Source organism: Aquarana catesbeiana, linkage group LG04, assembly GCF_042186555.1.
Source record: "Aquarana catesbeiana isolate 2022-GZ linkage group LG04, ASM4218655v1, whole genome shotgun sequence".
In the NCBI taxonomy this organism is placed as follows: Eukaryota; Metazoa; Chordata; class Amphibia; order Anura; family Ranidae; genus Aquarana; species Aquarana catesbeiana.
The window spans coordinates 504,537,348-504,554,534 of NC_133327.1; the positions used below are offsets into that span (position 1 = coordinate 504,537,348).

At 42.1% G+C, this 17,187-nt stretch overlaps 1 long non-coding RNA gene across 1 annotated transcript; it reads left to right on the forward strand.

Moving 5' to 3' along the window:
- The first annotated feature begins 1,085 nt into the window (after nt 1-1,085).
- LOC141141559 (uncharacterized) lies at nt 1,086-14,309 on the forward strand. The gene is made up of 5 exons (XR_012244130.1): nt 1,086-1,284; nt 13,335-13,459; nt 13,557-13,625; nt 14,060-14,119; nt 14,240-14,309. It is a non-coding gene; the product is annotated as an uncharacterized lncRNA (long non-coding RNA).
- Nucleotides 14,310-17,187: the final 2,878 nt, after the last annotated feature.

The window sequence follows — 17,187 nt, forward strand, 5'->3', positions numbered from 1 at the left end:
AAGTTTGTCATTTTCCCGCAACTTGTAGCAAAATATACAATATTCCATGGACTCAACATTCCTCTCAGCAAATATCTTGGTGTGTCTACTTTCCAAAATGGGGCCATTTGGGGGGAGGGGGTGCCATCTTGGCATTTTATGACCTTCAAAACTGTGATAGGTAGTGAGGAGTGAAATCAAAAATTTACGCCCTTAGAAATACTGAAGGCGGTGCTTGGTTTTTAGGGGCCCTGTACGCCGCTAGGCTCCCAAAAAGTCCCACACATGTGGTATCCCCGTACTCAGGAGAAGCAGCGAAATGTATTTTGGGGTGCAATTCCACATATAACCATGGCATTTGTGAACAATATATCGTTTAGTGACAACTTTTTGTCATTTAATCACTTGGGACAAAAAAATTAAATATTCATAAGGCTCAACATGCCTCTCAGCAATTTCCTTGGGGTGTCTTCTTTCCAAAATGGGGTCATTTGGGGGGGTTGTACTGCCCTGCCATTTTAGCACCTCAAGAAATGAGATAGGCAGTCATAAACTAAAAGCTGTGTAAATTCCAGAAAATATACCCTACTTTGTAGACGCTATAACGCAAACCAATAAATATATGCTTATTGACATTTTTTTTTTTTACCAAAGACATGTGGCTGAATACATTTTGGCCTAAATGTATGACTAAAACAAAAAGTAGAAAATATAATTTTTTTCAAAATTTTAGGTCTTTTTCTGTTTATATCGCAAAAAAATAAAATAGCAGAGGGAATCAAATACCATCAAAAGAAAGCTCTATTTGTGGTAAAAAAAGGACGCAAATTTTGTTTGGGTACAACATTGCATGAATGACCGAGCAGTTACCAGTTAAAGCAGCGCAGTGCCAAATTGTAAAAAGTCCTCTAGTCTTTAGGCAACCAAATGGTCTGGGGCTTAAGTGGTTAACGTCCTTCAGATATTTTGAAGCTTTAGGATGTACCAACCAGGCTTGCAAAATCCTTTTAAATTTTGCAATTTTAAAGTTTTTGTATGCCAACATTAGTTCATAGTGGCCCTGTGTGTTTACTCTTAATACCACAGCAGATAGATTGGGAGCAGAGTAGAGCTGTTGCAGAGTTAAGAGGAATTAAGTTACCTGTAATAGATGCAATAAAAGAAGAAACAGCCCTCCAGAAGCTGGAGAGGTGTTTGCAGTTCCAAAGTGTATGATGTTCCTATTTGATCACTGCATCTCCAACAGATAGAAGAGGAGGAAGAAGGGAAGATTTTAGAATGTTTATAGGGCATCAAATACCAACAGTTAAGTATTTTTTGTGAATTCTACCAGTGTTCTATACAAGTTGTTGCAGGTTTATTTTAATGACTGTATGCCAGGACTCCCATGAGAAGGTTTGGGAGAGATCTTTTTCCCACTTGAGCATATTAGTACTATTTAAATCAATGGGAAATAAAGCCAGGACATTATTTTAAAAAAAGGATATACCTTTTAGTATTAACAAAGGAAAAAAGAAATGCCATATTTCTACAGGGATTGATAGTTTGTCTTCAGGATCAAAATTTTTAAGCCGTCTGATCTTATTAAAGTTTGTCCTTTATAGATTTTTTATGTATGTCAGGTAAAGTGTCGTATCTGTTGAACCCTTCGTACACCCAAGGGTTGACAGACATACACGCTTTGCAATAATCCATCACTCCTAAAGGGCTATGTACCTGTACTACATCCTTTGCATGCTGTGTTTTGTTTATCACCTATTTCCATGCAATGGTTAAGTAGGAAAGTATTGATACTCTAGGCAATAAGTTACAATGCCTTGCAAAAGTATTCACTCCCCTTGGCATTTTTCGTGTTTTGTTGCCTCACATCCTTAACATGGATTGTTCAAGGATTTGCATCATTTAATTTACAGACCATGCCCACAACTTTGAAGATTTTTTTTTTATTGTGAAGCAAACAACAAATAGGACAAAATAACAGAAAAAGTCAATGTGCATAACTATTCACCCCCTAAAGTCAATACTTTGTAGAGCCACCTTTTATCACAGCTATCACAGCTCCAAATCACGTTGGATAAGTCTCTATGAGCTTGTCACCTCTTACCACTGGGATTTTTGCCCATTCCTCCTTGCAGAACTGCTCCAGCTCCTTCAAGCTGGATGGTCTGTGCTTGTGAACAGCAATCTTTAGGTCGGACCACAGATTTTCTATTGGATTGAGGTCTGGGCTTTGACTAGGCCATTCCAACACATTTACATGTTTCCCCTTAAACCACTCAAGCGTTGCTTTAGCATTGTGTTTAGGGTCATTGTCCTGCTGGAAGGTGAACCTCCATCCTAGCCTCAAATAACACATAGATTGGTACAGGTTTTGCTCAAGAATATCCCTGTATTTAGCACCATCCATCTCTCCCTCAACTCTGACCAGTTTCCCAGTTCCGACTGCTGAAAAACACCCCCACAGCATGATGCTGCCACTACCATGTTTCACTGTGGAGATGGTGTTCTTTGGGTGATGTGATGCGTTGGGTTTGCGCCAGAGATAGCATTTTCTTTGATGGCCAAAAAGTTTCATTTTTAGTCTCACCAGACCAGAGCACATTCTTCCTTACATTTTGGGAGTCTCCCACATGCCTTTTTGCAAACTCAAAACGTGCTATTTTGTTTTTTGCTAATTATATGACTTCTGAGTTTTTTATGGGCCTCATAACAAAGGGGGTGAATACATACGCACATACCAATTATCAGTTTTTTATTTCTGAAAAATAGTTTTATGTTTATATTTTCTAATTTTACTTCACCAACTTAGACTATTGTGTTCTGATCCAACACATATAATTCAGATTTTAAAAAAAACATTGAACTAAAGGCTGTAATGTAACAAAATAAGTAAAAAGCCAAGGGGGTGAATACTTTTGCAAAGCACTGTATATGCAACTGCCAGAGCATATAGCAAATACATCATGACCATTAGTAACTTTTTCTATGTTTAACCATAGTTTGTGAGCATCTGGGATGAACCGATTTTTCATCTGGTCTAAAAGTGTGGCTATAGAGTATTGGTGAATATCTGGCAGGCTCATGCCTCCTTTTTTTTTAGTTGAAGTTAGGTTTGCTAATGTGATTCTTGTTTTTTTTTCCCCTGCCATATTAGGTTATTTAGTTTAGCATTAACTTGCTTGAAAAATTTTGAGGATAGTGGAATGGAGAGGGCCCTAAAATAATAAAACATTTTTTGGAAAGGTGATCATTTTAATGATGCCAAGTTTTGGGTAATTTACTTTAAGTCCGGGTTCACACTATAACGGTCTGCGGATCGCACAGGAGCGCTATGCGTCCCTGTTCCCCATTTCAGGGACGAATCAGGGCCGATTCTATGCCTGAATTCGGCCCTGAAACTGAGCCAAAGACGCACAGCGTTTTTGTGTAGTGCGCTCCACAGCCGCCCTGGAGATATGTGAACTGGCTCCATAGGGAGCCAGTCACATTCTCCTGCTATGCGACTTAGATGCGGCGAAACGCACATCTAATTCGCACTGGTGTGAACCCGGGCTAAATAGTTTAGAGGTTGGATCCTCAGATATGAAATAGAGGGTTCATCCCAGTTATACTTGTGGCTAATGTGTAAATTATCAAGCATTCCCGTAGGTATGTTCATTGGTAAGGCAAAACATTTATTACTGTTGATCTTATAATATGAAATTCTACCAAATTCATCCATCACTTGCTGTAACTCAAGAAAAGTGTCCCGGTTCCGCTAGAGATAAGATTATATTGTCAGTGTTGTTCCTTATGTCCTATCTGAATGCTATAATGTTAGGATTTGATCTGATGGCTATAGCCAAAGGTTCAAGTGCTAGAGAGAATATTATAGGTGAAACTGGGCACCCCTGTCTAGTACCATTTGATAAGGTAAAACTCTTGGAGATGAAGCCTGAGGTGAACACTTTAGCTGAAGGTATTTTGTATAGGGACATTATAATGTCATGTGTAAAACCTGTGAGACTGAACCTGTTTAGGGTTTCAGAGATGTATCCCCAGTGAACCCTATTGAAAGCCTTCTCTGCATCTACTCTCAGAAGCAGAGAGGGGATCCGACTATTTTCAACATAACCCATCAGATTGATCATACGTCTGGTACCACCTGGGCCTTGACAGTCTTTTATAAACTCCACCTGGTCAGGCTATATAAGGCATGGTATCACATTTAGAAGGAGGTTAGCAAATACTTTAGAGAACATTTTTAGGTCAGAATTTAACAAGGATATGGGTCTATCATTTTGGAGTGATACAGGATCTTTACCAGTTTTAGGGATTGTGATAATGATTGCTTCTAGCATTTCTTTAGGGAAGTTGTTATTTTTTGTTACTTGATTAAAGACATCTGTTAGATACGGAGCTAGTATATCAATAAGAAAGTCTTTACTTTCTGGTCCTGTCAGTCCACTTTTGTGGGTGCTCCTTCACCTTTCACACACTTCCCTGTTTTTCCTCACCCTTCTTCCTTTTTGGGAAACTGCATGATCTTCATGCGATTTTACACCCTTTCTATTCTCTTCCTCCTTTGTGGTATGTTTTCTTTCACTTTGTATCCACTATACTCTTTACTTTTCCAGGCAACAATCGGTCCTGGATGGCTGGGTGGTGCGGCTCTTGTTCTGGGTGGACATCATATAACAACCGCTCTTGCGCGCCCCCGGCAATTGCGGCTGCGCTGTGTTGCTAGGACATGGTGTGCCCCCGATCTATGTAAAGAGCAGCAGCCACTGACAGAGTGTAAGCAGAGGAGAGACGATCAGCGGCATCTCCTCACAGGGGACAGCTAGGTCATCAGTGCCCTGAATACAACTAAGTGCCCACCAGTGCCAGTAATGATTGCCCACCACTGCCAGCAATCAGTGCCAACCAGTGCCCACAATTGCCACCAATCTGTGCCCACAAGTGCCAGCAATCAGTGGCCATTAGTGATGCCAGTCAGTGTTGCCCATCAATGCTCATCACTGCTGCCCATCAATGCCACCCATCACTGCTGCCCATCAATGCCACCTATCAGTGCTCATCAGTGCCACATATCGGTGCCACCTATCAGTGCAGTGCCCATAAGTGCAGCATATTTGTGCCACCTAATTAGTGCCCATAAGTGCCGCCTTATCAGTACCCATAAGTGCCACCTCATCAGTGCCCATCGGTGCAGCCTATCAGTGCCCATCAGTGCTGCCTCATCAGCACCCATCAGTGAAGGAGAAAAATTACTTATTTACAAAATTTACTGACAGAAACTAAGAAAAACTTTTTTTTTTTTTTATTTTTGGTCTTTTTTGTTTTAGGAAAAAATAAAAAACCCAGGAGTGATTAAATACCACCAAAAGGTTTGCCCATTTCTCAGGCCTTACCATCAATTGGTCCAAATCAGCTTTAATGTTGCTGGATGGGACCCCCGGGCTGGACGCAGGGCTCTCTTGCCCGGTACCCATAGTGACCTCCTTTAAATACTTAGGTATACATATATCCCCTTAACTAACTGAGTTTTGTAAACTGAATATATATCCCCTGTTAACTTGCTTTAGAGATAAAATAAATATATGGAACAAACTTAAAATGTCCCTGGCAGGAAGGCCAAACCTCACCAAGATGATCCTAATGCCACAGTTCTTGTACATGCTACACAACATGCCGGTGGTCATTACACTGAAAATATTTAGAGTGGTCAACTCCCTATTCAGGCTATTACTATGGCACACCAAACCCCCAGGATTAAATTAGAGAAGCTGCAATACCCGAAGTGGGGGGGCCTTGCTCTCCCTAACCTTTGGATATACTACTTAGTTGCACAGCTACAGCACTTGATAGGTGCTATGGCCCCCGCCCCTGCGGGTTCCTCGGCTAAACTCATGCTGACTGGCTCAGGCGCAGATTCAATACCCGAAGGACTAGAGGCTAAGCAATTTCAATGGCCTAGCAAAAAATGCTCATGTACACACTCCTTCAGAAGGTGTGGAACAAGACTAAACAGCTACAAAATGTAACGGGGTACACAGCTTACAGCCCACTCTGGGGAAACGAAACGTATACAGAATTGGCCAAGATCCAACAGGGAGCCAGGTGGCGCCCCATGTGAATAACCCATTTGAAACTTGTTTTTCACAATGGGACCCTGCTTTCTTTCAATGACCTACAGTCCAAATACACACTACCATCCAACATGTTATTTTACTACTTATAACTAAAACCTGCTGTTAGAGCACAGGGTGACACAATGGAATGGGTACAGTCCCCTACCCCTGTCTTTCATATACTGCAGGATGCATCAGACACAAAAGGTATAATTTCGCAATGTTACAATATGCTGTTGTCATCGTTCCTAGAGGGGCACCCCATGAAAGCAGTGACACAATGGGAAGCAGATTTGGGTCCCATTGCAGGAGAACAGTGGGAGGAGGCCCTACAGGCAGTTAATACATGTTCATTAAATGTATTGTAAAAGGTATCCCAACTATATTTACTACTAAGTGTCCACTATACCCCTGTAAAGCTTTACAAAATGGGCAAAGCACCCGACCCGCTGTGTGGCAAGTGCAGAACAGTGCATGGGGATCGCATTCACCTCCTCTGGCGATGCCCCAAACTCCATAGATATTGGACAGAGGTCCTGGCTACACTTAATCAGGTGTTCCAGACCAACGTTCCTCTTGACCCACTAAAGCCACGTACACACGAGCGGAATGTCTGACAGAAAAAGTCAGACGGAAGCTTTTCATCGTCTATTCCAATCGTGTGTAGGCCTCATCGGACTTATTTTTTTAAAAATTCCGATGGACCTATAAATGCAACATGTTCTAATTATTTCCCACGGAACCTATTCCTATTGGGAAAACCGATTGTCTGTATGCTGTTCCGACAGACCAAAAACGATGCATGCTCTGAAGCAAGTACGAGACAGAAGCTATTGGCTACTGGCTATTGAACTTCCTTTTTCTAGTCCCATCGTAAGTGTTGTACGTCACCGCGTTCTGGATGGTCGGACTTTGGGTTGACCGTGTGTAGGCAAGACCGCTGAAATGGAATTCAGTCAGAGTTCCATCGGAGAAACCTTTGTAGTTTATTCCGACGGCAAAACTGGTCGTGTGTACGCAGCATAAGCTGCCTATTGGGGGTTCTGGAGGGGACAATCACGGAGGAGGTGACAAGAACGGCTTTTGCCAGAGCACTGTTCCAGGCCAGGAAAGCAATTCTTATGAGCTGGAAATCGGCTGTACCGCCAAAGGTTACAACATGGATTGAACATATGGGAAACACACTCATAATGGAAAAGTACATATACCAGCATAGGGGAAACCCTGGGAAATTTGATAGACTGTGGGACGCATGGCTTGATACACCAGGAATAAGCCACAAGGAGCTAGTACAGATGAGACTGTTGAGAGGTGTTCAGTTGTAGATAGTAGTAATGGGGGAGGCACCCGGATAGACATCAGAATACATGCTGGGACAAGGACAGGGACATAGGAAATGTTGAGTAGATGGTAGAGGTTGGCAATGAGGCACAAAATGAAAAACCCAATAGAATATACACGAGGGTACTAATTTTATATACTGAAAGCTGTAACCAAGGATTGTATGTTGGACAATCCAATGACTGAACAAAGTGTTGATTCAAAAAAAAACAAAAAAAACAAAAGAAAGCTCTATTTGTGTGAAGAAAATGATAAAAATTTCACATGGTTACAGTGTAGTATGATCGCACAATTGTCATTCAAAGCGTGACAGTGCTGAAAGCTAAAAAATGGCCTGGGCAGGAAGGGGGTGTAAGTGCCTTGTATTGAGGTGGTTAAGGTTCTCACGCACAATTTAAAGTGGTTGTAAACCCTTACAACACCCTTTTTGCTACAGGTAAGCCTACAATAAGGCTTACCTGTAGCTACCCTGGATATCTTCTAAACCTGAATGGATTAGGAGATATCCCCTCTATTTGCATGTACCGACGTCATCGGCACATGCACACTGAAGCAAACTGAAGCAACAGCACGTACGTGGCATACACGGGAGTGACATCATCGCGGCTCCGGCCAATCACAGCGCCGGAGCCCGCGATACCCAGAAGTAACTCTGGGAACGATGTCGGCCGCCAGATCGGTGTATGAGGATGGCTGCAGGGGCTTCGATCTCAGGTAAGTAATTCATAATGAGCTAGTATGCTATGCACACTTGCTCATTATGCCTTTGTCTTGCAGGTTTTTTTTTGTCCTAGGGTTTACAACCACTTTAATACACATTAATCACTCACCTTTATAATTTTAATGTACTTTTTACAGCCTCAATTTGTTTTTTGCGATCACACATGCTCACTCATTTATCACAGCCTGATGCATGACCGTCCTTTGGAGGGTTGCCTGCTGGGCTGCCTGTCGCCTAATATATCATCTCAGCTCCCGGAAAAGATGTTCCCCATGTGGGGATACTCATGACAGTCAGAACTGTATCGATTGCACATGGATACCCTATAAGTATTATATAGGGTATTTTACCCCACTTCTTTTTTTATTTTTACCACTTGTGACTATATTAGACCAACTAGAAACGCATAATATATCATTACAGAGATATCTTGCACGTGTACATGCTTTCTTCGGATGAGTGACATCAAGTCACGAAGCGCATTGAGCTAACATATGTCATGTTCAGATCGTATACTGCATCCTACCATGTCATTGTGGATTCTGTTCATGCATTATGTATTTGACTACATCCCAATATTGGGCTTTTCTATATGTATCATGTGATATCTATTTTTTTGGATTATTTTTGAATTATGTACTGCTGTATGAAATAAAGTTTTTCATTCAATATCTTACTCTATGCAGGTATTTAATTATATGTGTAGTATATTCATTTTCTATCTAATATGAATTATTATGAGACAAATATCCTACTCTTTTACACATATTATAGATATGTTAACTATAACTCCACACAACACTTGACCCTCTGCGTACTTCATTTAAAGTCCTGCTTTCTTGTTCTCTTTTGTATATTATATTAGGGATGGAGGCTGATGACAACGTCATCTCCTCATACAAAGTCTCATAGACCCCTCCTTTAGAAACTCAATTAGGGATTGTTGGACAATCCAATGACTGTTTGCATGTTGGGCTGCCTAATATAATATTATGTTCCTGCTCTGTAATTATTTCATGCTGTATTTTTATTATTTTTTATTCCTTTTTTTCCCATATATATATTTATGGCTCTTTTATAAATACCATTTTCAGGGCTCAAAATTTCAAGTCCTGAGCTACTAGCCAGGCCTTAAGATTTACTCCCCACCAGTTACCCCACCCAACCCCTACCCTGCCCCGCCCCTAAACTTGAATTAAACTACAACGTAATTATAACCCCCAGCATTGGTGTCAGTGGACGTTATAATAACCTCCAAAACAGGTATCCGAGGCTATGGTAATAACCCTTAGCATTGATATCAGCAGATGCATTAAAAACCCCCAGCACTGGTGCCAGACGCCACAATAACCCCCAACGCAGGTATCAGAGGATGCATAAATAACCCCTAGCATTGATGTCAGTGGACATCATAATAACCCCCAACACTGGTATCAGAGGACACATTAGTAACTCCCAGCATTGAAGTCAGTGGATGCATTAATAACTGCTAGCACAGGTGTCAGTATTAAAACTAGACATGTGCACACTGAAATATTTCGTTTCGGAATTTCGTTTTCGTCCGAAAAATACATTTATTTAGTTACTTCTGAAATTCATTTTTCTTTATTTTGTTTTTCGTTAAAAACTTGCATTCGTCCGAAAATCGAAATGAATTAAGGTCAAATCTGTCATTAAAGGTTTATGGTGTCTGTCGAATGTTCAAAGTAGATTCGACGGAGCAGCTAAACTGTACGACGTCGCAATCGTACATTCCGGTCGAATTTTCCGTGATGCATTTGACCGGAAATATACGATAGCAGCATTGTACAGTTTGTTTAGCTGCTCCGTCGAATCTTATAACTTTCGACAGACACCATAAGCCAAAGATTTACGTTTGCATGTTTTCCTTTCTGTGTTGAATCTTCATCGTTCATGCTCATTGGTCTACTCTGCCCCAGCAACAGTCAGCCAACCAAACTTTCACATTCGTTTCTCATTCGGAAGTGCGCATGTGCGGCCGCAAAATTTGACGCTGTGTCTGGCTTAGAATAGAGATAATATGGCAATGGCAGCACCAGCAGCAACCCATGAAAGCATGGAGGAGGACGTTCCTGGGCCTTCTATGGAGGCAGCAACCAAAAATGGGCGCAGGAGGGGGACACAAGCTGCAACCAGCAGGAAGCGTAACCTTATGTGGACTCACATTGAGTCCCAGGTCCTCGTAAGGGAAACGCTTCCTTGCTGGATGCAGCTGTGTGGCCCCCGCTCCAGGGAAACCACTGCGGAGTGGAAGCGGGAGAAGTGGGAGGAGATCTCCAGGAAGGTTGAGGAGACCTATCACCATCAGCGTGACCCGACTGCCTGTCGCAAAAAATTCAGCGACATAAAAAGGTAAGTAACGTGTCTGATTATTTATTTTTTTTACATTTTAACCACTTCAGCCCGGGAGGTATGGCTGCCAAATGACCATGCCACTTTGTGCGATTCGGCATTGCGACGCTTTAACTGACAATTGCGCGGTGGTGTGACGTTGCTCCCAAACAAAATTGACGTCCTTTTTTTCCCACAAATAGAGCTTTCTTTTGGTGGTATTTGATCACCTCTGCGGTTTTTATTTACTTTTTGCTATATAAGTATGCCCAACAAATATATAAAAAACACATTTTTCCTCAGTTTAGGCCGATATGTATTCTTCTACATATTTTTGGTAACAAAAATTGCAATAAGCATTTATTGATTGGTTTGTGCAAAAGTTATAGCGTCTACAAAATAGGGATAGTTTTATGGCATTTTTATTAACAATTTTTTTTACTAGTAATGGCGGCGATCAGCGATTTTTATTGTGACTGCGACATTATGGCGGACACATCGGACACTTTTGATGCCATTTCGGGACCATTGTCATTTATACAATGATGAAAGCTCCAAAAATGCACTGATTTTACACATACACATAAACATATCTAAAAAAAGTGTTATAAAATAATCAACATTTAGACTAAATTAACACACTAGACAGCGCTAATGTTGAGCAAATGAAACTTGTGGCCAACAACACATACATGGACAGTCTTAAACCAAAAAAGAGTCCTTTTAAAAGAAAATCCCTTATAAAGGGAAGTGATGAAAAGTTCAGGGTGTTTAGTCAGATAATCTACAGGTGATCTTGAAAAAGACACAGATCTCCACATGCACCTTCCACCGATCACTTGTGTAATCCACCCGGTGACACACACTCTCCCCCTAGGGGGTTAAACTCACCAGAAAGGAGAGTAATAAAGCCTTCAGAGCCAACACTCTTTAGACGCAGTATTTTGTTGTCATCATCACTAAACAAAGGGTCACAGGTTTGCAGAGCTCATAATAAACCAAAAACAGAAAGAAAGGTGCACATAGCGTAATCCTGTTTATTGATTCAAACCCTTCCTGGTTGTGCAGGTGATCCAGGTGGAGCACACACGTCACTTCCGGCGTCGTCTTGGCCATGCCCTGATGCGTTTCGTCATATCCTTTGACTTCAACAGAGGGCGCCCTCTGTTGAAGTCAAAGGATATGACGAAACGCGTCAGAGCGTGTCAGGGCGTGGCCAAGACGACGCCGGAAGTGACGTGTGCGCTCCACCTGGATCACCTGCACAACCAGGAAGGGTTTGAATTTAGTGATGATGACAACAAAATACTGCGTCTAAAGAGTGTTGGCTCTGAAGGCTTTATTACTCTCCTTTCTGGTGAGTTTAACCCCCTAGGGGGGAGAGTGTGTGTCACCGGGTGGATTACACAAGTGATCGGTGGAAGGTGCATGTGGAGATCTGTGTCTTTTTCAAGATCACCTGTAGATTATCTGACTAAACACCCTGAACTTTTCATCACTTCCCTTTATAAGGGATTTTCTTTTAAAAGGACTCTTTTTTGGTTTAAGACTGTCCATGTATGTGTTGTTGGCCACAAGTTTCATTTGCTCAACATTAGCGCTGTCTAGTGTGTTAATTTAGTCTAAATGTTGATTATTTTATAACACTTTTTTTAGATTTTTTTCTTTGGTTTGAGACAGCTGCTGCTTACTAGATTGTCTCTCTGTTTAGACAGACACAGTAGATTTCAATCTTATTTTAGCCTTTAATTGCACACTGTTGTGTATTTACGGTATGCATTTTTGATCATTTATTTAATTTTAATTTTTTTTCTTTATCTATTTATCTGCACCTTGGGTCTGTTTGGGTGTTTTGGCGCTGAGTGGTGTTTTCTGCAGGCCTGGTGAAACACTTTTATATTTCTAACACATAAACATATATTATTGCTATCACATGTGATGTCAGTAAAGTTAAGTGAAATTTTTTTTTAAAAAGGAATAAATAATTTTCAATTTATCCTCCCTCCTGTGAAAAACCAAATTTGTGCATAGGTGCGCCTAGCCTACACATAGTTTGCAGTTGCACATGTTATATATTATCGCCACGATCATTTTAAGAGGAATATTTCCATGCCCGTTATTTGTTATTAGTTAGTTATCACTAAACTGAGCAGTAAGAAGCTTTTAAGTTCCACTTGACCTTTAAGCCACCTTTCTGACCAGGCCATATTCTGCTATTTAGCGCATTGCAGCTTTAAACTGCATGCTCCTGCGATGTACTACCCATATGAAATTTATGCTCTTCTCCCGCCACATATAGAGCTTTTATTGGTGGCATTAGATCACCGCTGGGTTTTACAGTTTTTTGTTATTGAAGAATAAATATATATATAAGTGTTACGGTGGCTGGACTTAACCAGCTTGATGACCCGCCATATGTTTAGTTACTATGGGGGGGTCCACATCTGCAAGTGGTTTAATGCTTTGCAAAAGAAACAAGAAAGGAAATTTTACACTATACACAGTTCACACAAGCGCGTAATAGAAAGTTGGCCTGGAGTGGACACAATGGACATTTACTCGGCACAATCCCAATCCTGTATTTTATTATTTATTGTGCACCAAAAAGCATACGTTTTTCTTACAATAAATTTGGTTAATAAATAAATGTGCAAACCTTGTGCTACATGAAAAAATGTGCCTAATCCAAAAATTCCATTTGCATTGTTTCATTCTACGGGTTCATTCTACGGGTTCATTCTACATGTGTTTCATGTGTTGATGTAATTTTCAGATTACAATTGTAGTTTAATTGTGGAACCCGTTTCTCTTCTCTTTTTGTTTTGCAGTTCCATAGCGCGTAAGCGCAGGCAGTCGGGGCACAGAGGAAAGCAGGTGCCTCTCCTCCCCCATGAGAAGGAGCTCTTAGCAGCTGTAGGGGAGGATGAGATAAGAAAGCTGCTGGCTCATCAAGGTTGGTGTCAGCATTGCATTGTGTGCAGGATATTTTTTTTGTCAAGCATGCAACACAACATAGTCATTTACCATGATGTGTTTGATTTTATTTAAAGATCGTCTCCAGGCCCAGCGCCGCCGAAGGCAGAGAGCGGAGGAGCAGTCCTCCACGTCATCAACGTGCAGTAAGTACTGTAGTAGTGACACTAATACAGTGGTTCCTTTTCCATTTGTCCAGCCTTCCATTGTTGATTCCAGTGTCATTGCTTCTCGCTCATGCAGTGACAGGTAGAGCCTCTGCGACGCTCTGTCAGGTAACGCAAGCAATTGCGTAACTTACGTAATCTGACAGAACTTTGCCGCTCTGAACTGAGGCGCCTGATCAGTGGCGGTGCACCTAGCACTCGCCGGCGCCGCTGGAACCAGGACAGGTAAGTGCCTCGTATTTGTTTTTTTTTAATGATTTTTTCTAAATGGTGAATGCATGTCCCTGCCTTGTAGATAAACGTTAGTGACCTGCCCTGTATTGCCATGCTAATGGATAATTAATTTTATCTATTTACACTACAGTATAATTATTTACGTTTATTAACGTTCATCATTTCTCCTTTATAAATAGATGTCATCCAGTCAGAGGGGGAGACTGAGGAGGAGGCTGAGGCAGCAATGCCCACATTAAGTTAGTATAATCTTGCTGGTATCTGCTGAGTGATCATACATGTTTCAATATTCTTGCACTAATGTGTGAGATTGTTGTACACTGCAGATTGTAATGTTCTTTTCTATCATTAATCAACAGCTGCTGAGGCTGAGCAGGAGGTGGAGGAGACCTGCCCTGTAGAGGCTGCTGGGGAACAGCCAGACGCGGCAGATCCAGGGAGTAAGCATAACTTTTTTTGTATTTTCCAGGCAAATATAGTATTTTAAATATGAAATGCTGATGGCATACCTTGTCTAGAATAGCTTGTGATTTATTCTGCAAGGCTTCGGTTTAGCTAGAATTATTAATTATATTAGTTCCCCACTGCAGCTGATTCCAGTCATCCTGTTAGCGTGCCCTGTGCTTGTTATTTCCTCAATGTCCCTGATCACGCCACCTTCTTGCTGCAGTTCAGATTCCCAGTCTGAGCCAATCACTGTTAATCATTGTGAATAACACAGCAGGCTGGAGGGGGTGTGTCAGAAAAGAATCTCCAGCTATTGGCTAGCAGTCCCTGGACATGTTCAATCTCTGGCATGCCCCTAATGCATGCATTAACACTTTTCTCATGATGTTATACCTGTTATACCTCCTAGCCTAGACCAGGAGTGAGTAACCTACCTAGCCTATAACAGAAGTGGGGCTTATTCAACAATCAGTGGCCTTACAAAATTATCAAAAGTAGCCTGCTATATTTTATTAAACAACTTTTTATTAGGTCATCCCAAATGCAATGGCTTGAATGGCTACTCTTTGGTGAGTGTAATGTTAAAAGCTGGTATAGCTGATATGTTTTTCTGCAAGTGCAACTGATCTTCCATATTTGCCAAAGTCAGTCAGTCTGGATGAGGTAGATTAGTTAGCACTTAGGCGTCCATTACACCTTAAGATTTTCTCCAGCCGCCCATGCGACCAAGCGGATAAAATCTTTGGGAGATTTCCCTTTACACTGCTCGATGTGTAGAGGGGAATCCCTTTGTACTCTGTCCGGGGAGGACACTCAGCTCCGCCCCAGTCAGAGTACAGTAAAGTAGTACTACACCTTCCTGCACAGCTCTGCAAACTTGGTATGACGCAGCGAATTGACACAGACACCACTATCTCCTACACACAAATTGATTAGGTGCATCTCACTAAATATCAAAAATGGAAAACTGGTATGGAAGTGAAAACATCTCAAGATGTTACAGGATTGTCTACAAGGGCTGGGAGATCTTTGCCTTTATATAATGTTAGAGTGAAGAAGTCATGTGTATTGTATTATCTATCTATCTAATGTATTTTCTTTTCTTCACAGGTGAAGTCTTCATCCTTCAACTGCACCCTGTGGAAGAAGGCCTGGACCTGCCCGCGTCTGGTTGGACTGACTATCCTTCCGAGTCCCCAGTGGTTTCTACAGGGCATGTTCTCCTCCACCCTTCAACATCCCCCCACCTGGACAGTGACAGTGACACACCCATTATTGCTGCCTCCTCCCCAGTGCATCCTTCACCCGCTCCAGAACAAGCACACATCCACTCACCCTCCAGAACCACATGTGAATGATTATCTGTGGCGCATTGTGGAGGTCCAAGAGAGACAATTTGCAGTAACCCGGAGGCTGTGTCGATCTTTGTCCCTCCACAATCGCCGGCATCGCCGTCACTATGTGGCTCTGGAGAGGTACCAACATAGCCTCAGGAGACACCTGGAAGCTACGCGGTACCTTGGTGACCAGCTGGCTGGGATTAATATGTCCCTACAGCGACTGGTCACCAGGTAGGGGGAGAATGAACTTTAATTTTTTTTTAATATAATTTTTTGTTTTGTTTTTAGTTTGTTTATGTTAAAAATAAAAAAAAATTGTTCAGAAATAATTGTTTTCTTGAGTTTTGCCTTCCTTGTTAGATTTGTGTGATGTTTATCTAAATGAAGTAGTCCATATATTGTTACTAACTTACTAGAGGCCTTATAATTGTAGTTTTTCTACATTTAACCATCAGGCTGAACTTAGAAAATTGATGAGGTTTCTCTCTACACTATTTCAATGTGCAAAGGGTAATCCCATGTATTGTGTCCAGTCACGCCATTCAGCTTTCCCTCCACCAGAATACACAGCAGATAGTTACAGCAGGGGTTACTATACAGTCCTCAACAGTTCACAGGACATAGGTTGCAGGCTTGCAATCATGAGGGCAACAGTTAACCGGACAGAGGTTCACAGGCTAATGCAATCACAAGGGGCAACAGTTCAAAGGGCAGTGTCATGGTTATGCAATAGAGTTTGTCTGTCAGCATACCTGTCTCCATGTGTTCATCTCTAGAGACCAGCTGACCCTCACCTGACTGCTTTTGTAAGCTGTCCTCTAGCATGGCTCCACCCCAGCTCCTATCAGGGAACCCTATATTAACCTGTGCACTGCAAGCCAGCAGTGCTGATCAACCATTGTGTGTTAGCTTTCGTGTGTACTGGCTGTGTTTCCTATGTCTGATTCCAGTTAACCGACTTTGGCCTGTTCTCTATCTCTACTATTACTGTCCGCTCGTGACCCTGACCTTTGGCGTGTCCCTGATCATCCCTGCTTGCCTGTGATCCTGAACCTTGGCGTGTACTCTGTTGTCCTTGTCTGCTTGGGGCCCCGACCTTGGCTTATCCCTTACTTGCTTGTTGTTCCGGCCTGCTGCCTCTTTCCTCTTCTCCAGTAGTCTACCGTGAGCATGAGCTGTGAGACCCTGGGGACCATGACCTGGAGCCAGACTGCAGCGCAGTCCATCCTCACCACTAGAGGCTCTGGAGAACACCTGCTGGCTTTTAGACTCCGCGCCCTGGGGAATCTATGCTCTAGCTCCCAGTGGGATCTGTGTTAGTGATCCAGCAGACCTGCTTCCTGAACCTCCCAGGGTTCAATCCACAGCAGTCAGTCCTAGGGTCCACTACCTAGCGGTGCACTTCCGATTCCTACAGAGTGCATCTGTCACCTAGCCTCAAGGTGACCTGACAGGCAGTCATCATTTCCAGGGCTTGAGTAACATGGCAGCAGGGTAGATTACTCACTCACACTGGTGAC